The sequence below is a fragment of the Pseudorca crassidens genome, chromosome 12, assembly GCF_039906515.1.
Source record: "Pseudorca crassidens isolate mPseCra1 chromosome 12, mPseCra1.hap1, whole genome shotgun sequence".
Taxonomy (NCBI): Eukaryota; Metazoa; Chordata; class Mammalia; order Artiodactyla; family Delphinidae; genus Pseudorca; species Pseudorca crassidens.
In genome coordinates, this window is record NC_090307.1 from 17992189 (window position 1) to 18014941 (window position 22753).

The following is a 22753-nucleotide window of genomic DNA, read 5'->3' on the forward strand; positions in this document are numbered from 1 at the left end:
TTGGTTACTTCAAAATTCTATATATTTCCATTTTTAAGGATCAGCTAAAATAACTTTAACTTGAAGTCTAACTGGGCATTGTCATGATAACAAAATACCTAAGATTCCAACCTTTGTTGGAAGATATAAAGGTAAGAGATACTGAGAATGGAAAGGCCAAATTACTACAATCAAATACAAATGGCACAGATCATTTAAAGCTAATTTTAATAAGTTTGTTTTAAGGAAATGATAGAAGATTTCCTTTTGAACTTTTGGACCATAAAGTTATGGTAAAAGATGAGCAAAACCCATTATTTAACCCTTCTAAGCATGGTAATCATTACCTGCCAAAAAAAAAAGAAACATTTTTTTAAATTCCCAACCATAACCTCCATATTTCTGATCTCCACAGTATTTAGTTACATGCTACATTACTATCTTATAATAGGCAGACATAACAGACAGCAGACATTCTGCATAAGGCAAAACTATAGGATACAAATCAAATCAGTGATTGCCAGAGGCTAGGGGTGTGATAGGAAGGCTGACTACAAAATGGTCTAAGCAACTATTTTAGAATAACGAAAATAATCTATATTTTAATCCTGGGAGTAGAAATATGACTATCTACATTTGTTAAAAATTCACAGAACTGTACACTAAAAAGAGTGAATTTTACTACATATAAATTATACTCAATAAACCTAACTTAAAAAAAAAAGATACAATAGAAGGTACTACATCACTGTCACTAAAAAGAATTGAGGTTATGCCACAATACAATGCTATTTGCAATGAAACACAATGACCAGAAAAAAAATGTATCACTTTCTTCCTGGTATTAAAAAACTAAACTTTTTTGAAACATAAAAGTCACCTCATCACTCTCCACTATCAGTAAGATGATGAAATATTCCTGAGAAATATTAGGACACTGACATGGAGGCTTCAGTCTCTTGCATATTGATAATCAAGATTATAAGCACTGTCAATTAAATATATGGTAGTTCTTTGCTATTTTCTTACGTACTTGATGTAAGTGATCTTATCTGTCAAACTATGCCATAAAATCTAAGACATTCATTTTCTGAATATCCACAAAATACTTGGCAGTAAAGAACATCTCATAAAGATTCAATAAATACATCGTGAATAGAACTCAATACCTTCAATCCCATGACACAAATTATGCTATTTAAATATACTTTAAAATAATAGTAAGTGTGCTTTGGTGAAAGACATACAATAAAAAGGTGCAACAAAGAGATACAATAAAAAAAGATACAAAGAAGTCATGGGAAAATGTGAGGTACTTAAAAAACCAAATCCAGATTCACAAAATAAAAAAAATGAACACACATTATGCAGACAATGGGTATAAATGGGTTCTACGCTGTGAATCAGAAGGAGAACAAGGAAAAAATGGAACGGAGGAGAAAACTGTTATCAGTAAGTTTGGACACAGCAGAGAAAGGAAGGAGGCTTGGCTGTGGCAGCAGCAGAAGTAAGAAACAGAGGACAGGGAAGAGTATGATGAGATCTTCACGCCATCTAGATTTCTAAATACTTAGACCACTATTCATTGTGAGAGATGTATATAGACAACTGTCCCATTTGTATGCAATATTTTTAATCACCTTAGAAAAACATTTTTTAATGTAAATATGGAAATATAGTTTTCAAAATCAATGAGATAAAACTGCACTTGCCTCTTCCCATCTGTAAAATCAGGTCCATTATTATAAGATTTATCTTTCAAAAGCTTGTAAATCATTGGGTTTCCGTTGTTATGGAAAAATCCCAAGGAAATTCTTGGTCAACCCAATACCTTTATAAACATTTTTTTCCTATTGGCTAATAATATCTGAGTAATGATTAATAATGTGAACTCAGAAGACTTCAGTGTCATGTGATTAACTTAACAATCAAAGACTAAATACTAAATTTTAATAGAATAACATTTGAAACACAGCACTTTAACCAGTACTGCAATATAAAACCATTTAAATTCATTATTATTTTATTGGCGATTAGAGGGAAGTGTTAAACAATATTCCTAGGACTCAGAAAGAAAAATGTATACCAGAATATTTACAAATATTAACAAACATTATATTTCTGATTCCCATTGAAATATAGATTTCCACTGAGACTGAAAAATGGATCTAAAAGAATAGCAGGTATTTTTATTTCATCAGTTTTTCCCAACTGTGGTTTTCCAGTGGTCCAATTAAAGTACATGAGGCAAGAATCTGATACACACATTTACTCTGAATAAAGTAAAATTTCACAATAAGGAAGGGAGGGGGTGCATATCTAGAATTTATTTTCAGGCAGCAGGCTTGAATTTATTGGAAGCAGATCTCCTCATTGACTGACCACACCGCTCCGCATTCCCCGCAATCCTTATGACAGACAGACGGTCTGCCTCGCATTAATTCACTTCACACCACGTCTATCGATCCGCAGCCAGTTCCCTAGTCTCTCTGCACACATTGCCTGTCTGGCTGCCTACATCCACATCAGCACATACACACAAAGGCCAGAGAAAGATAACCTTTTGCTTTCCATTAAAGACACAGTGTCCACTTTTCCTTCCCCAATAACATCAAAAATATAAAATATAACATTATAGATGTCTCAGAGAAAAGCCTTCCTATAAGAAATGGTGAAGGTATTTATCCCTAAATCTAAATAGAGATCATTTCAATTTATCAAAAACAAGTTAGTTTAATAAAGGCCACAGAGCAATTAGAGAAATGAAAAATATAGTTAAAAATAAAGAAAATGTCTTCAAGCCTGAATACAAATATAATAGTCATTTGGTAACATAAGTTTTGATAGTTATTTTTAACGGGATGAAATACATTTTTCCTAGTTAGCACTTTCTTTTTTTTTTTTTTTAAGAAAACTGCTCTCACACGAAATGCAATTATAAACAATTCTGAAAGCAACAGAGGAAACACACTTACTGAAACATACACAAGGAACAGAAAACATAATTAGGAAGTATACTATAGCAATAGAATATTAATGTAAGGGGATAAAGCTTTATTATTCCTCCTTCCCAACAAGAACCTGAAACACATCCAAGGTAAAAATCACACCTAATGCTTTTAATTCATTGCATGTACTTTTTCAAAGATTTCTGTTTGATTTGCAGGCTATGAGCTGACTCAACAGCAATTTTGGTTTCAGAAGACACAATAAAACGAAGATTTATTGTTCAACCTACAACATGTTGAGAAACAAAGGCAAATCTGTCTTGACACACAACTGTACTAAAGCATAAACTTAAAATAATGACCTCTGGCTGACTGAGAAACCCAAAGTATATATCTCAAAACTGGGTAAAGTATATCCTCCTGGATAAGAAAGTACCTTTGAAACCATTTATGGCTTCTGTTGTTGTTGCTAGGATTACCCAGACAGAGGTTATACCACCACGCGGTAACAAAAAAGTGCACTAAATAAATCAGCATGTTGTTCTTTATCATCACATTAACTTGCTTCAGAAATCAAAGAAAGGTAAACTGATAAAAGCTGCTAAAGCTAAGGACAGCTTTGAAATAGGGAGTGAAGATTTGGGCCTGAAAGATGGGAGGGATCTGAATAAGAAAGAGGCTGGCACTGCCAATCTGAGTAAAGCAAAGCCACAAATATGAAGAAAATGGGTAACCGTGCCAAGTTCCCTCATTCTCTTCAACACCCAGGCTACTACATACCAAGCCCGTGCCAGGAATTAGCCATACCAGGTGACACAAAGTGAAGGAGACACCCTTACCTCCCAAGAAGCTCACATGTGAGGTGAGGCCATGGGGACTCATTAACAAAATATAAGCACGAGTAATAATTTGATTTGTGTTTTAGAAAGATCTCTCCTGAAACAACATGAAGAATGATGTGGAAGGACTCAAAAACAGACATAGCAACAAGGCCAGTGCAAAACTTTCTACTTTCTAAAGTAGCAGACCTTACTTCTTGGAGCTCTTACAAGTTCCCTAGAAGTGCCAGGAGGAACACGGAGCCTCCAAAGTCCCCAGCTTTACCTTTTTATCTGTGAGAGTGTGTGCGCAAGCACAGTGTATGCAAGTTTTCATTTGAAGAAAGGATACCACTTTGTTTCAAATGTTTGAAAACCAATGATCTAGATTTTTTTTAAAATAAAGATGGTATAAATGGGGAGAAAATCAAGAGGTTTTTTTGAGGGGGGGCATTGAACGTAGGGAAGGACAAGGAGGGAAGAGTCTTCGACTTTTTTTTGGAATGATGGTTGTGCTAGGTAAAGGGGATAAAAATGAAAAGGGGAAAACTCAAGGACTTTAGAGAAACGTAGAGCTTTGTGGAAAATATAGATTTTTAAAGTGAAAACACAGTGAGCATCTGAAGAAAAATCAATTAAGTCTGCTTGGGATGGGGTGAGGAAGAGAGCACATGTCAAAAAGAACCTCATGGAAAGGAAATATTTGAGTTGCATCTTAAAGTATATATGAGAATTTACCATGGAATGACAAAAAGTGAAAAAAAATTCAAGGAAGACAGGACAATATGCTAAAGGATCCTGATGCAGCTACCGAAGTGGGTAGCAAAAGCATACGAGGTGTGTGGAGAGGCAAAAATGAGGCTAAAAGGTCAGTTAAGGTGAGAGCCCTAAAGGCAATGAGAAACAGGGTGCTAACAAAATATGAAGCAGGAAGGGAATATGTTTTATTCTTTAAGGCTCCAGCATGGTACATGGAGAGAACAGGTCAACAGGTGGTAAATATAACCACAAGACTGCCAGGGTTGGTGGCCGTGCAATGACAGTAAACAAGAACTTTAAGACTTGAGATTTTAGGACAAGTAAGGGTAACCCTATAACACCTCTTTCTCATCGTCAGCGCAGTCCAGAAATTTAGTTTGTATAGAGCCAGAAGAAGCTGTTTGAAGTCAATTATGAAGGCAGAGAGTTTGATCTATACTTGCAGACAGTCCCAAAAAGGCAACCAGTGAAAAGTAATAACTTCTGGCAACTCAGCCAAGCTGCCTTGTATCCTCGTATGCAACTCAATGAAAACAAGACATGAGACAGTGGTACATTAGCTATTAAATTCAATAATGGATACAAGTGGTATAGCTTAGTGTAGTACCTGGGATATAATAAGTGCTCAATGAACAGCTTTATTAATATCATTAATACTATTACCATTGCTTTTATTATTACTAATTTTGGCTTATTTTATTAAATTATGTTTTTCTCTAGAAGTACTTACTACCTTCAACATTCGACCTTTTTTTCTATTTCATGAACTCATTTAGTTGTCTTTTTTTAAACTTTTATTAAGCGCTGCTTCACTCCTTTTAGAACTACATTGGCAGACACCTTAGGACATCTGTTTATATATAAGCCACTTGCAGTCAAAAACAGAATATTTACATTTCAAAGAACAAATTTATCTTATGATTACTTCTGTTATTGCCAATCCTACACACATAAGTAGGAAAGCTTTTGACCTCTTAATCTCTTAACACACAATGAATAATTGATTTGAAAATAAAGACACAGGACTCGTTTTAATACTATCCTAGTAGATGACACATTTAATTGGTAGCAATATTCTGAAGTAAGATCACACAAAAGGCATTTGTGATATGCCAATAATTTCTCACAGTATTAACTTAGATAAATATTGTGATATGCTCTGACTTCATTATTGAGAATATTAAGTTCTTCTACAGATAACAAGAAAAACATTTGGATGGATGAAACCCATTAAGAAGTGATAAGTGATAGATAGTAAATAAACAAGGGCTTGTGAGACTAGAGGCAAAACTCCTTAAGCTGTTTTAAGTATGGATAGTAAGTTAAGATATGGTAGAAGATATGCTATATGTTAAAAAGGATGAAACAAGCAAGAATGCTACTTACAAACAAACAAATGGAAAAACCAAGTCATCATATAAATGGAAAGCTGTAACACTTCTGGAAGTAAACATCTGCATGACTTTGGGCTTGCCAATGAGTTTTCAGATGACTAAAAGCGTGAGTCATGAAAGATATAACTGATAAATTGGACTTTATCAAAATTTAAAACTTTTGTTCTATAAATGATGTTGTTAAGAAAATGAAGACAAGCCAAAGACTGAAGAAAAATATTTGAAAAGATTACATATCTATTAAAGGACCTGTATATATGAAGAACTCTAAAGACCCAACGATAAGAAAACAAGCAACCTAGAAGAAAAAGAAACTTGGACAAAAGACCTAAACAGACATTTCACCAAGGGAGATATATGGATTGCAAATAATCATGTGAAAACAAGCTCAACATCACTAGTCATTATGGAAATTCAAATTAAAATCACAATGAGACATCACTACGCATGTCTTAGAATGACCAAAATTTTCAAAAAACATTTTTAATTAAAAAAAAAAAGGCCTGACTATATCATGCTGGTAAGGATGCAGACCAACAGGAAATACCATTCACGGCTGGCAGGAACGTAAAAGTTTGCAGCTACTTTGGAAAACAGTTTGGCAGGTTTTTTTTTATAATTACACTCACATTTACCAAATGACCGAGCAATTCCACAATGAAGATTCCGTGTGCTGCAACTAAGACCCAACGCAGCCAAAAATAAAAAATAAATTTTTAAAAAGTAAAAAAATTTTTTAAATAAATAAAAGGTCTATTCCTCAGTTAAGTGCCTGCTAAGAGTTTGGTACTGGGTCATTTGGGAACAAAAAATAAGGTCCTGGACCTTAGCCCGAAGGACATCAAAATGCAGTACTTACTACATATATTTATTTTTATGAAGACTGTGTTACTTCGTTAGCATAATGACACACAAATCATGTCTCAAACTGTAATTATATATTCATTCATGGAATATAAAGAAAGAAGTAAAATGCTAGACCTCAAAGAAAACTAAGTAAGCAGGCGCATGAAATATGTTTACTTCAGCCTGGAAACATGATAAAATGGCTTCAAACTGCTGAAGATATAAACATTCATGCACTGGAATGAGTAGAACGCCTCTAGAGATGCACATCATTATTCTGCTACATTACACTGATTAAATCTCACAATTTATTTTAAAGACTATTCATATCTAGCCAATGATTTAGAGGAGGATGGAAAGTTGAATTAACTAAGAGCACCAATCATTGCCTCTGGCAGAGCTTTTAAAGAATTAACTTGCAAACAAAGTTATAAAAAGAATGAAAAATGAGTCAGATGAGTACCAAGATAGCAAAGAAACTACAATGTACGGAGAATATAAACTTTCGTTTTTTAATTAATTCCACCAAAAACAAAATTTTAAATATGTTTTAAAATTAAGCAGCCACTCTGAGATTACAAATCACATTTTTTTCCCCTAGTCTGGCAGCAGGCAGTGGGTGCTGGGGGGTGGGAAAGAACCAGGAAAGGAATTACAGAATCACTAAAAAAAAAAAAAAAACTATCATTAAAGAAACTTGAGAAGATTAACAAAGTAGATCAACCACTCTTGCAGAGAATGCCGACCATACAAAACTGTGCTTTCAAAAGGCTGAATGAATGATTCCGATCCACCTGGTGTCACGAGAATCCAGGAAATCTAATTCTGCAGCCGCTCCGCCCTCACCACTAATTTCGCCTGGAGGGTTCCACAGCACATCGTTAAAATATGTTTAATTCTTTCAGCATAAACAGGTATATATCCACACGTTACCAGGCAGGTTCACACATTCTTTTCAAATGCTCCTTACTTACAATAATAACTGGGATGAAAATAAAATAGAGGCCAATATATAAAAATATAAAATGTTTGGTATGTACCAAACACTTTTCTAAGAAGTGCTTTATATATTAATGCTTCATTAAATGTTATATGAAACATATGTACAACTATATTATAAATACCTGCATGTTTTCAGCTCTTTTATGACTTCCACAGCACCTAAAATAGTGCCAGCAATACTGTAGTAAGTTTTTGAGTATTTGTAATGAGTATTAAAAAAATCACAGTTCTGATGAATAAAGAAGTAGAACCAAAATATTTGACAAAAACAACACAAATATGTGACCTCAATTAAATTTAATTAAGATATTGTCATTCTGTTCCCTTTATCCTTCTTATTTACTTACGCTGCATAAAAAGAAATTCTCAATTTATATAAAATTAAAATGACTTCACAGAGTTCAAACTGCTCCAACCTTTTAAATAGTTTTAATACTGCCTTCTGAATACATTCTTTGACATTAGCCCCTGTCATTTCCACATACTGTGATTATCTTCCAGCTGTTGACACGTCATTGCCCTTGGCTACACTGGCCATTCCCATAGTTGTAAACTCTCTCTATAATAGCTCTTACCACCCTGTTTTATTGCTCATTTGGTTACCTGCCTTCCCAAAAGAGACAATAAGCTCCATGAAGACAGGGACCATGACCGCCTCGTGTGTCATTATATTCCCCAGGGCCCACAGCTATGTTTAGCACTGAATAAATAGCTACTGAATGAGGAAGGGAACGAAAGAGGGAGAAAAGATAAAAAATATGCTGTGATATATAGATTGAGGAGGACATTTACTTCCAGTTGTTTTTTAATCTTTTATCATTTAAATATGCAGAGCGTTCATAAAGGAAGTTTTAGCATATGCCCTATGTATGATATCTATTTTATATACTCTTATTAAGAATCTAAAAGTCTATCATAGACATTATATAATGTATATATTAAGAAAACTGTTTTTCCTGGGAATTCCTTGGAGGTTCAATGGTTAGGACTCTGTTCTGAGCTTTCACTGCCAAAGGCCTGGGTTCAATCCCTGGTCGGGAAACTAAGATGCCGCAAGTCGCGGAGCAGAAAAAGAAAGAAAGAAAGAAAGAAAACCGTTTTCCTTAAAAGAAACAGAAAATTCTAAATGCAAAAGAAAATATACTAGGTAATTTAATTTTATATAAACACCATTGAAAAATATTATCTACTCAACTGCTGTATCAACCCCAATCACGTAAGCATATGCATATAATCTTATAAATGTAACTGGAGAGAAGGAAACAAATTTACCGTTTTTAATTACTATAGCCCAGGGTTTCTTAACTTCATCACTACTGATACTTTGCATTGGATAAGCCACTCCATGCCAGTATCACACCCTCCCGCATGTTGGGACAAACAAAAATGCCTCCAAGTGTTGCCAAATGTAGGGGTGGGAGTGCAAAATTGTTCTGGGTTAGGAAGCACTGCTCAAGTCTAATGAGTCTCAGAGTTCCTAGTCAAAACCTCCAACTCAGGTGAAGTGAGATATATTTCATCCAGAGAGATCCTATCAACATCAACTCGCCCTGCCCCCGCCGTATAATCACTATTACTGATAGAAATGTGCTCTTCCACACCAAGGCTGATTGAGATGCTTTCTCCATATAGTGATTATTATCTAGTTATTACGATTAAACTTTCTATTATAAAAATAAAATAAAATCATGATATCTTTTAAAATAAAATGCTTTTAACCAAAGAAATATTTTAGTCTTTAATCCATGAATAAATCGTCAATCATCACATAATAGATTATAGGAACACTTCCAAAATTAGTGCATATTTAGCTAGGAGATACGTATGTATGTAATAAAATGGTGGCAATGACAAAGAGTGATAGAAAAAAATAGAAAAAAGAAAATTTATAGATGAAGATGATAGGTTTAAAGTAGCTATAAACATCCGAGTGGAGATGGAGACCACCGAATTAAATGGGATATCATTTTTTTTTAATATCCAGCATCTAGAACAATGTCATACTCTTGAGTATGTGTACAATACAATTTGGTCAAATGACTTAACGTTGCTTTACATTTTTGCTGGCTATATTGTGAGACAGACTGATAAAAGTTTATTCTGATGAAACCAAGAGATGGGGTTATTTCTTTGAGAATGGGAAAAATCTATTACTCTAATGAAGAGATACAGTACCTGCAGAATGATCACCAACCTGGTAAAGAAATTTGAAATTGGAATGTTTTAATGAATTTCGTTTTCAGTCAGCATTAATTGCTTCTTCCCCTTTTCCTATGTATCCTATTTATACCTGTTGTATGTCAATTATATTTTTAAAACCGTGTGGAACTAATTAATTACCAATCAGAGACTAACCCCCTAAATTTTCCATTTATCTCCAATAAACTACTAGAGGGTGACTTTTTCTCCCGCATATAAGATTCCACTATTAAGGTTCAAACAAAGGGAAGGGGCTTCAATCCTTGAAGGTACAACTGCGGTTTGATTTCTTTCCTCTTTCTCTAACTAAAAAACAAGAACAAAACCAAAAAGAAAGAAACAAACAAAAAAAACTACTTTAAGAACTACAGCAGAAAATGTGGAGATGGTCTTGATTTTCTTACCTTCCCTTTTAATGCTTACCTTTTAGATCACTCATCAGTACATTTTAATCTAATGAAATTGAAGAAAATGTAGAAGCACCTACCACATTGCATGGATTTAGGAGGCATTTGATTTTTTTCTCCTTTTGTATTATTCAACATAATTACTGAGACAAAGCTATCCTCCTGCAAACTTGATGACAGATGACATATTAGATCATCGTATCTCATTTTTAGTAGTAAAACACTATTAAGTATTTTTGGTGGAAATTTAAATTTTAGAAACATTAGCATACTTCAAGTGAAACCCTACCATATTATCAATGTAGACATCTTTTTTATATCAGCTGACTTTTTGTTGAGTTTTCTAAAAAGGTTGACTTTAAAATCAATAGTCTTGAACAAACATACATAATCAGTAGATACATACATATCTGTGATTCAAAGGTACTCCATTTTTAGATGAAAAATAACTAGATTTACTTCCCCAAAGTCATGAGACCACCTGAGTAGTAGGGAGAAGGGAGAGTGAGATGGCGGGGTAATAAAGAAATCTTCGAGTGGAGTTGAAAGAGACAGACACTCTCCCGGTGAAGTCCCTCAGTAATCTGAGGGAGGGGCACCACTCCCAGTGGTACTATGTGTATAGGTGTCCTACAAACCCCACCAACTGGGAGAATATGAGTTAGCCGAATGGTATAGCTTCAACTGCAAACTAAAAACTTCTACCTTCAAAATACAGAAACTCATTATTACTATATAATAAAATCTTTTTGATAATCATAGTCCCTATTTAACATTGTGTTGGAGGTACTGGCTAATACAACTGTATAGGAGAAAGCAGTCAGAGGCAGAGCAGTTGAAAAAGAAGAGGGAAGACTGTCTCTATTTCCAAATGATATAATTATATATATCTGAAAAACCCCCAAAGAATCGATGGAAACACTTATAAAATCAGTAAGAAATTTTTATAATAGTAACTAACGAAATCAACAGTATTCACGTATACAGACAAAAGCCAGTTAAATGTTATAATGGAAGTACAATAAAATTAACTACCTAAGCAACAACTTAATACATGTCCCAAACTACATAAGGAAAATTTTAAATCTCCCGAATGACAAAAAAGTAGACTTGAATAAAGGACATTCTATATTCTTGGATAGAAATCCAACATTATAAAAAAATCAGTTCTCCCTAAGTTTGTTTATAAATTAGATGGAATCCCAATGAAAATGCCATCAGGTTTTTCCCCTCCTAGAGCTAAATAGGTTGATTACAAAGTTCATTTGGAAAAACAAACAAGCAAGAACAGCCAGGAGAAGCCTCAAAAAGAAGGGCTTGAGCCAAAATTACTAAATATTAAAATATAAATTATCTACAGGCCAATGGAACAAACTAGAAAACAGACAAAACTACATATAGAAACTTGGTAGTTTCTTACCAAGTGCTTTGGAGACAAACAGCCATATGGAAAAAGATAATATCCATTTTTTACACACTTAAGCAGGACCAATTCCAAATGACACGTAAGGAAAAAACTGGAAACGATATGGGGAATTCCAATACCAAGGAAAACTCCATAATTTTGACACAAAATCCTGAAACAATACGAGAAAGGGTCAATAAATTGGGTGATGAGAAAAAAAAAAACATCATAAGCAAAGTAAGAAGAAAAATAACAAACCAGGAAATACTTGAACCATATATCAAAAGCGTTTAATCAAACAACCCCATATAAAAATGAGCCAGAGACATGAACTGTTACTTTAAAAGAAATACAAGACACATATATGAAAAGATGATAAACTCATTCTTAACAATAAAAATACAAAATAAGACAACACTGACATTTCACTTCTCATCTATCAGAGTCACAACATTCCAAAAGCATGACAGTATACTCTTTTGGAAATGATGTAGAGAAACAGGCCTTCAAATACATCATCATTGAGAATGCAAAATGGTACAGCCTCTATGGCAAAGAACTTGGCAATATCTAACAAAAGATTAGACACACATTTATCCTTGGACTCAGCAATCTCACCTCTTGGAACGTAGCCAAGATACACTATCAAAAAATGAAAAGACATATGCACAAGTCTATTTACTACAGCCCTGTCCATAATATTAAAAATCTGGAAACAACCCAAATGCCCATCAACAGGAAAATTGTTGAATAAAACATGGTCCACCCACAAAATGGAACACCACACAACCAATTAAAAAAATGAGGAGCACACAAAATGGGGAGCATTTCAGACAATACGTTTAAAGCCCACACTCTGCTAGCACCCTACTAGGTACAAGCTACTCTGAAGCTCTATTAAGAACACAGTCATCTGCTGGAGAAGTAGAACATATTTCACAGGTAGCCATACAGAATGGTAAGGGTTATATAGAAACTAAAAGTCATTCTGCATGATAACAAAACTTAGAAATTCTGTTTATCAAGGTAAAGTTTGTAACTCTGCCCTGTACCATTGTGTGTGTTGGTGGTGGTGGCGGGGAGCATGGAGGAGGGGAGCCACTGGCTAGAGCAAGAGGCTTTTGGGGAACAGACAGTTAACTAGTTTTCGACAACAAATGTCAGAATACAAATGAAGAGCATGAGGGTTTCAATGCACAAGAAATGATTTTTCAAACACACACACACAGATTTAAACTGCCTAAAGAAATTATTTAATTTTTTAAAATGTTTTATAGTTTGGAACTCTGATTAAGATTTCACATAGAAGTTTACTATCAAAAAGGTTTAAAAAAACACAGATTTGTTCATTCTTCTCCTTTCACATAAATAGAAACTGTGAAATACGTAAGGAAACGTAGAGGCTTAGGGATCTCTCTGGGGTCACGGCTAATGCGTGGTGAAGCAGAAAGAGCTGCCAGACCTTCCAACACCCCTCTTTCCATTGGACTTCCCAACTAATAATCAGCTTCGGTAAATGTGTTGCTTATTCATCATTAGAAAAATCCTTCAAAAAAACAGTATTTTTCTACCTAATTAATGTCAACTACAAAGTGAATGATTATAGATTCTTGGTTGAGGAGGAAGTAATGTTTAGGAGAATCACCTTTTGAAACTCATCTCTCCTGCCTCTCACTCTACACCTGTTGAGAATCACTATGCTTGAATATCTTCTCCATAGAAGTGGACACAGAAGTGATGAAATGGAATGGGAAAGGCCTCCGGTCCCAAGTGCCCATCCAACTTCTATATGGGAGAGCTTGGGATGGTCTCAGGATCCTGATCATACCATAAAATAGATTATAGCCCAAATTATGTGGTCACTTTCAACCTTATGTAAGTATTTTATGAAAAGCACCATGACACTTCAGATTAAGACTATAAATGCCCAATCCTCTACCCATCACCCAGGTTCAGAGATTCACTCCTAGTTTAGTTGCTCTGACTCTGATATTATTTATTTTGAAGACTCACCTTTGCTTTAGGAGAAAGAAAACAAGCAAGCAAAAATCAAAACAAAATGAAACAAAACAAAACCTGAGTAAGACCTGCTAGCCACCCCTTAGCAGAAAGTAAAGAAAAAGCCTTCTTTACTTCATGCCTGAGACAGAAAAAATCTCAGAAATAAGCTAAATTTATGTCTTTGTATCCACAAGGTATGCCAGAACTTATTTAATAATGTTTAATTACCAGAGGGATGTAGGTTAATTATATTTCTTAAAAATCAGTGGGAATATTCAAATATTAAGACCCATTCTTCCTCTTCTATTTCCATTCCCCAAAGCTAAGTGTTCTTTAGTCCAGGTACACATTTCAAATGGAAGTCTGTCTCATCATCTTTTCCTGGTAAAATATAAAGTCCTTTCATAAGGATTACAAAAAAGAACTGTGATTAGAACACCGACATTAACTGTAGAGACAATTTTTAAAAACAAAAAGCAGTCAAATAGGTGGTTGTGGTTGTTTTCATCTCTAAATCAAGCACGGAGAATCTTTTCAAGTGATGGGTAAGTTTTATAGGACAAACACAGAAAATATGTACAGAAAAATTACAAAAACACTAAGTACTGTTACAGACGACTGGATTGGCATTTAACAGGCTGAAAGAAAGCAGATCAATCTCAATCTTGCTGGGGTCAATCCGGGTGCTCAAGCCAATAAAACAATTTTTTTTCTTTATGTTTGTGGACGAGAGGTGCTAAAATACTAACCAAGCCTGCAAATGTCATGCACATGCACAATATTAAAACACATTTAAAATACTTGTTTGTATCAAAACTTGCTTAATAAAAATAGATAGTAGACATAATAAATCTTTGGGACAATATTACTAAGGAGAAATAAAATATAAAATATCATTCTTGGGCTTCCCTGGTGGCGCAGTGGTTGAGAGTCCGCCTACTGATGCAGGGGACACCGGTTCGTGCCCCGGTCCGGGAAGATCCCACGTGCCGCGGAGCGGCTGGGCCCGTGAGCCATGGCCGCTGAGCCTGCGCGTCCGGAGCCTGTGCTCCGGAACGGGAGAGGCCCGCGTACCGCAAAAAAAAAAAAAAATCATTCTTCCCCCAAAAAGCAGGGAACAGGAAGGAGAATGAATTAGGCAAAAATATTTTAGCATAATTTGATAATTTTAATCCCAGAATTTATAAACAACACTAGAACAAAATCTACCATTTGCTATTACAATATAAATATTACAGGCAAAATAGGTTCACGTAATTTTTTCTTATAGTAACTTTCAATTACTGTTTTCCTTCCGAACGGTAAGATCTATTCGTTCACATGCAGATCACAGCAAGGCTTTGAACTAAAATATTAAAACAATGCAATTATACATAATATCCAGTCAATATAAGGCGATAATAAAATTAGAAATGTGGTGCAAAACTATAAACGCTTCACATCCCATCCAAGTTGGATTTGTTCGTGCATATTCAGTATCTGAAGATTTAATACATCACAAGACCATCAATTCAGCTTTTTGCTCTGTAAAAGCAAGTTCAACAGGACTCTAAGTATCTGTACTGAAATAATCTGTACGAGAATAAAGAAAATTTATACTCAAAAGCTTACTAGACACTTGTTCTATTACAAAGACATGGGCCAGTATTCGTGCGCAGTGTTTTGTAAAGTACTTTATTTCCATTAGCATTATACATTTTTGTTCTTCAGCAAACCAGCAAGAGACTAACGGCACAAATCAATATCATACTCTTCATAGCAACTAATATTAAGTCATTGATTACAGCAAAGGCCACTAGAACCTCTGCTAAAGGTATACCAGGCATTTCAATTTGAACACCATTTTTGTAAAACAATGTGTCACCAGTTGAATGAGTTTTTCTTTTATAAGTTGTCTGCATAGGCTTAAGTACCTTCAACTTCTTAAAGCAGGTAGTAAGTGTACAAACACCTCAAAGAAAGCCAGCCATGCCTCCTAGGGGCCTTGCCATGGACTACAGCTCTAGCAGAGTTAATTTCTGCATTGAAGGGAGGGAGAGTGGGAGGCCTGTCAAAGAGGAGAAGGCGGGGGACATGAGAAAATAACCGAAATTATTTCAAATCCTTTCCACTCCAGAAGCTTTTCCACGGGAGCCAGTTGATAACCAGGGTTCCGTGAATGGAATGGGGAGGAATGGGGAGCAGGCAAGGAGCCTCACACTCGATGGAATCTCAACTCCTCACCGTTCACCAAGGAACGAGTTATTGAATTTCCTCCCGCTCCACTCCTTGCTTTGTTCCACAAGGTGGAAAACTGTCACCAGGCTCCTACTGATAACCTGAAACCAGACTGCTGGCTATATCATTATAGCCTCTTATACAGAGGACTTCACGCTTAATCCTGCGGAGTTCCTAACCCACAGCCTCACTGGGTGACAGAGTTTTCTGTTTATTACTTAGCAGTAAGGTCTAAATAACCAATCAATCCAACAATGCTTTCATTTTTCATTTACCACTTTACTACTCTAAGTTCCAAAACTTGTTCAAAGGATAATAGGAAAATTACAAAACAATTAAATATCGCCTCAAAGAACTCCAGTCACATGAAACAAAAGGATTTTCCTTTAGATAGCTGTGACCGATTAAGAAGAAATTTCGCTTATTCTCTTAGGTTAGTAGCCAAATATAGATAAGTAGAACAGTTTAAGCTGTTAAACACATGATCAGTCTAAAGTACTTAAAAGTAAGCTCAACAGCTCTGGCACTCCGGAAGAAGAAAGAGGAACAAATCCCTTAGGTCTCAGTGAAACGACTGCAAACAGATATATTACAACTACAGTGCGCTGTGCATAATACAGTTTGTCTTAAGACAAACCCTTTCTGCCTCACGATACAGGAACTCCCACAGAGCATGAAATACTTTCCACGTACATCACTTAGGCATAATTTAATACTTTCCCTTTCTAATCACAATGCACAATCATTTCCAACTGGTTTTGTGAACGCCATAAGACAACTGTTACAAAGATTTCTAAGGAAATCTCATGCTTTAATTTCAGCTGATTCACAAAACAGGCATTGGTTATAAAAGGGGTCTTTTTAGAAATATCAGTTCTTCGTGAACAACCAAATGATTTCCACCTTTCTTTCCCCAATTTTATTAGAATATTTTTCTCCAAAAGATACATACATGCAGAATGCCAGAGAAGACCCGAGAAAGCAGTCAAGTAAGCAGAAGGTGGGGTGCCAACAGGGGCTCCCCAAAGTGCTTGCACTAAAGCTTGGGGGTTTCTTTTCATCAGAGAGACCTTACTCTCAGCCAATTTACTCTTATTTTAAATTTAACTGAAATAAGTTTGTTAACTTGGCTTTTCTGCACACCTCACAACACTGGAAACGGTAAATCAGGAATCAGGACAGGAGCTACTCAGGGTGAGACAAAACAGCCCGGCCGCAATAAAAATTGGTACCAATTACTAGACAATTAAAAGAGGAGAAAGAAAAATTATTTTTAAAAATAGAATATGAAATGCAAGAGGCATAGCAATCTGGGTACTTTTACGTTCAGGTAAGTCTAATACTCCCTTTAATAATCAAATGGTGGTAATTTTACAGCCTGGGCCGAAACAACAATGCTGGCTACTGAGAAGATGTTCAATAAGCCAGAGACATTTTGAAATATTTCAACACAAAGGGTTACTTTTTATTTTAGAATCTGCACCTAGTGATTTTTAAACCCTCAGTTATCTAGAAAGTCATTCCTAACAAGACTGTTAGAGAAGTCCAAACAACTGAGGCATACAGAAAAAAGAAGGAAGGACTGCTGCGTAGTTTAAGGCCTTTCGGGAGGAAGGGAGGGGTGGAGAGATTCACTTAAATCAAACCCCCTCACTATCCTTTTCCCTATCCTCTCCCCACCAGCAAACCCTGAAAATACCTGCCTACCAAAGAATGCACTAATATTTAAATTATTTTTCTAGCTACAAAAGAGTTTTCCACTACCTCTGTAATATATAGTTCCATCTTACCTTCTTGTATGTGTTGGTCCATCCACATTTGTGCTCAGAATGACCACTACTTTATAACCATGAGAAAAGTGACTTCAATTCCAGGTTAAAATAGGTACTACAGTGTAGCTTGTTGAAAGTCAAACCCAAAACATTTACTAGGAGTGTCTTTCACTGAACAAAGAAATCCTATTCTGTTTCCAAGGGGGATAAAAAGACTAGCCTAACCCTGGTAACCTTAACACAAAAGGAAGCTAAAAAGGCAGGGACTCGATAAGAACAAAGGATTGTTCTTTCTGATGACATCAATACATATTAAACACGATGTGTTACACATCCTTTTATCAATATCTGAGATGATAAATTTACAAATTAATACTACACCAGCCATAACTGCATAAAATTACAATAGCACCCTCTTTGGAAAAGATTTTGATTTATATAATGGTAATAACTTTTAGGTGTTTAATGTTTCTGAAATTAAAGGAGATGAGCCACTGTGAGCAAGCAGAACACAACGTACAAGAAATAATTACGCTTGTGACCTTATGCCCTGTAAGGTCACCCTGAAACACAGGCCAAAGGAAATCAGGAAGCATCAGCATTTACCTCCAAGTAGTCACTGCCCGGAATGAAGGGCAAGTGTGGGTGTATTTCATAAACTAGCAGGTGCTTGACCTCATTAAAAAAAAAAAAAAAGTCAATTATCAAAACACTACATGTAGAATGTCACAAATAAGAAAACTATAAAATTGGGTTCTGCAAAATATCTTCCCTTCAAAATAAATCTGAGACAACTCATAACATTTTACCTTCACCTGCATCATAATACAACAGTTTCACAAAATAACAGTAATCCGTCCTTAGTAAGAACAATCAGTAAAATGTTTTAAAAGTGTTCTGGAACTTAAAAGTGGTTACGAATACATGCTGAAGAGTGATAACTCAGAAAATATTTACAATATTTATTTAAGTCACTATCACAAGAATGTATGCAGCATTTAGAATTCTGATCCTGTAACCAGAATAAGAATCACAGTGCACTCATCCCCAAATTTCCAATCAGAAATTAGGCATCAAACGTTTACATCCTGGGGCTTCCCTGGTGGCGCAGTGGTTGAGAGTCTGCCTGCTAATGCAGGGGGCACGGGTTCGAGCCCTGGTCTGGGAGGATCCTACATGCCACGGAGCAACTAGGCCCGTGAGCCACAACTACTGAGCCTGCGCGTCTGGAGCCTGTGCTCCGCAACAAGGGAGGCCGCGATAGTGAGAGGCCCACGCACCGCAATGAAGAGTGGCCCCCAATTGCCACAACTAGAGAAAGCCCTCACACAGAAACGAAGACCCAACACAGCCAAAATAAATAAATAAATCAAAAAAAAAAAGTTTACATCCTGGGACTTCCCTGGTGGCGCAGTGGTTAAGAATCCGCCTTCCAACGCAGGGGACGTGGGTTCGATCCCTGGTCAGGGAACTAGATCCCACACACATGCCGCAACTAAGAGTTCACATGCCACAACGAAGGTTAAGTGGTTAAGAATCCGCCTTCCAACGCAGGGGACGTGGGTTTGATCCCTGGTCAGGGAACTAGGTCCCACACACATGTCGCAACTAAGAGTTCACGTGCCACAACTAAGGCGTCCGCGAGCCGCAATTACAGAGCACACATGCCGCAACTAAGGGAGCCGGTGAGCCACAACTAAGGAGCCCGCCTGCTGCAACTAAGGCCTGGTGCAACCAAAGTAAATAAATTGAAGAGAAAAAAGTGTACATCCTGTCTGCATTTGTAAGGGATAAAATGTTCCCTAACAGGTTCAAGGACAGAGCTTCATTATCGGAAGCAAAATTCTCATATCACTCAATTAGGACTTGGCTTTTATAAAAATTTGTGAACTGAATTTTCAGTTAAGGCAGAGTATTGCTTCTTTTTCCTCCCCAGTGATTGTTGGTTTACTGCCAGAATCCCTGGGCAATATAAATTAGAGTGAATTCTGAGGTGGTGACAATAAGGAGAACAAAACTATAGAAACCAATACAGGAAAGAGAAGTGGACCGCCAACCAGCATTCACTACATGTTTCATGTACTGTGCTGTATGCTTTACAAAGAGCTTCTCCTCCAATGCTCTCAACAGTCCTAAGAAAAGCAACTGGTTTCTGACCCACTGCTTTCCTTAGGCTCTCAGACAAACCTACAAAAGGCTGTTACTGCATCATATACCTAAATAAAATTCCAGAAGATCCCAGTCAGTAACGCCCAGTTGATCTGAATTGTCATCTTGGTCCCAGCTCAATCACCTACTGAGTGTGAAGTCAGAGCAAGTTCCTACCCACTTTAGTTACTACCTCCAGACGCCAGGTCTCTAAGAGGAAGGGCTATCACAGTCCATCAGCCCAGGATGACCTTCCGCTCTTCAGGTAAAAGCAGTTTCTGAGTTTCAGACAAACATCTAACAAAGAGACTCTTAGACCAAGCTCGGTCATAACTTAGGAGCTGTCCATATTGCTTAGGCAATTAATGCATATTTTTTAATGCTCGGATGATTAAATTATAAGAAAATATCTGATGTACGGTGTATTTACCAGACGTATTGCTTAATATTTTACCTACTTCAGTGATTAAAAGGATTTCTGTGCTAGAAAGAGGCGTTCAGTCTCTAAAGAACGCTTTACGCTGCCACTTGCCACAGCAATCACTTCCTCAAACATAAATGGCCGTGGTAGAGCGATTTCGCTACAAGCAGGTTGATGGCAGGCGTGGGCTGTCCACCAGCTGGCTCCAGAACCTTTTGATCCCTTTGGACAGCAAATCTGTCCAACAGCCCTATGTGGTCATTCCTCATTTTTTGTAGGCTTTCTTCTCCTATCACACATTCAGAATCCCTACTCCTTTAGCTTGACAGCCTTTTATTAAAATAGAAAGCTCTCAGTAAAGCAAACTAAGACTAATTTTACACTCAGTCAATGTAAAAGTTCCAGAATAGACTAACATATTATAGCAGGGGTTGTTAGTATGAGGTGTTTTAGTTACATGCAGAATGCCTATTTGTTTATTCTTTCACTAAAAATACAATTTTATAGTAAGTGATAAGATTAAAGTTTTAAGTTAGCCAGCCTTCCGTTAATTTATAAAGTCCTCCTAGATACTGTTGCTAAATACCAAAAACTTTAATTTACGTAAATGGAAAGGTTTAAATTTGACATAAGAACAATCCAGTTTGTGCTTGTTTAAACAGTGATGAAAAAACCACTCTCTTCTTTCCAGGAAAAATAAAATAAAATGGCATCCACCACCATTGCTAATGGCGCCTCTCTCCCAAACTGTCAAAAATACAACACTGTACTAACCTCTCATGTTTTCCTTAGACCTTTATATGCAATCTGTAATTTAGGCTTAGAATTGTCTTTTATTCTTCCCCTATCTACATTTTGGTCTGGTCCCATATCCCCCCTTCTGTAACAGCCTCCCATCTACTTATTCTTCTTTAATCAATCTTCCACTCTACACTAGTCCATTCTAAATAAAGGGTCTTGAAAATGTTTCTCCATATTTCCTAATTTCCATAGTGTTCTCCTCTTAAAAGAATCTCTAGCAATTTGCTATTTAGTTTCACCTTCAGTCTACTTTACAGTACTATACTCATAGTTTGTCCTTAAATTTGAGCATCTTATATTCAATAAGGTTTATGATGAGCTGATGAGCTAATTCTATTTTCTCGAATACTATGAAGTTAATAGCCACAAGATACTGAACAAAGAGCACCAGCCAGACTATCCAAATACTCAAAAGGAGAGCTTTTTTCATCCCAATTTTTTTTTTTATATTCTACAAAATTTTAAACCTATACATACTTAAATAAGAACTTTAAGCCGAATACCTTACATAGAGTCCATATGTCTAAAGACCCTGGGATTTTTAACTTAATTTCCTTTTATTAAAATAGAAAAGTTCCCAGTAAGCAAATAAAAACCAATACTCTCTCAGTAAACAGTCTGTTACCTATTACCTAGGTTAAAGAATTTGTAACTAGAGTTGTTAATGTATGATGCTTTGGTTATATGTGAAATATATATTTGCATTTTTATAGATTATAAATGTGTTTATTTAACAAATACATAGAGCTTACGACTGCTTAGGTACTGTTCCATGTGCTTAACAAAGATTCACTCACTACATACTCAAAATAATCCTATAAAGTCCTACTATATCATCTTCATTTCATCTGTGACAAAACTGAGGCTGAAGAAAGGTTAAGTGTCCAAGGTCACATACTAAATTAAACAACTACTATAGTCACCACTGGCAAACACCTGGTAGACTTATACCAGTTATAACAATTATAACCCTTTTTGAATCTTATTTTCATTTTCTATCTTATACAATCATGTATTGTTTGTCTTGACATGTATAATGAGTATCTCATAAATGAGAATAACTGGTATGGACAAAAGGTCACTTAAAATGAATGCACCTATACCCAGGACAAATTTCCACAGTAAAAAAGTTTTTTTAAAGATTCATTGAGACTTTATCCTTTTAAAAAAGTGAAACTGATTTATCTTATACCCAGTATAACAGGCTAAACTTTTAATTCTGAATTCTGCTTTAGAAGAATAAAGAACGAATTAAATGATGAGTTGGGAATGAAGCATACTTTTCCTAAAAAGAAAAAAATTATCACAGTGCACTGTAACTTTTCTTCAATGCACTTTAGACCTAGCAGCATAATTGCAAAGGTTTTACTTTACAAAAGCTATTCCAGAATTTCAACAATTTTTCCCATGATCTTTCCCAGTCCATTGAAATTATACTCTTTTGAAAGATTCTTCAGTCAAAATCCTTGCTATTTTTCTCTTTTTCAACTGGTCTAAACCTACCAGATGATTCTTAAGGATTCACAATTCCAACTTCCACTTGGAATGATCTGCCTTGTATTTGTACTTACATATCAGATCAATATCTAAAAAGTTGGTACCCACAATCATAATAATGAAATAGGCAGAGGCAGAT

General features: G+C 35.8%; 1 protein-coding gene across 7 annotated transcripts in view; it reads right to left on the reverse strand.

Moving 5' to 3' along the window:
• The window catches only part of WDR7 (WD repeat domain 7), a 388004-nt gene that overhangs the window by 235138 nt on the left and 130113 nt on the right, over positions 1-22753 (reverse strand). The window lies entirely within an intron of this gene.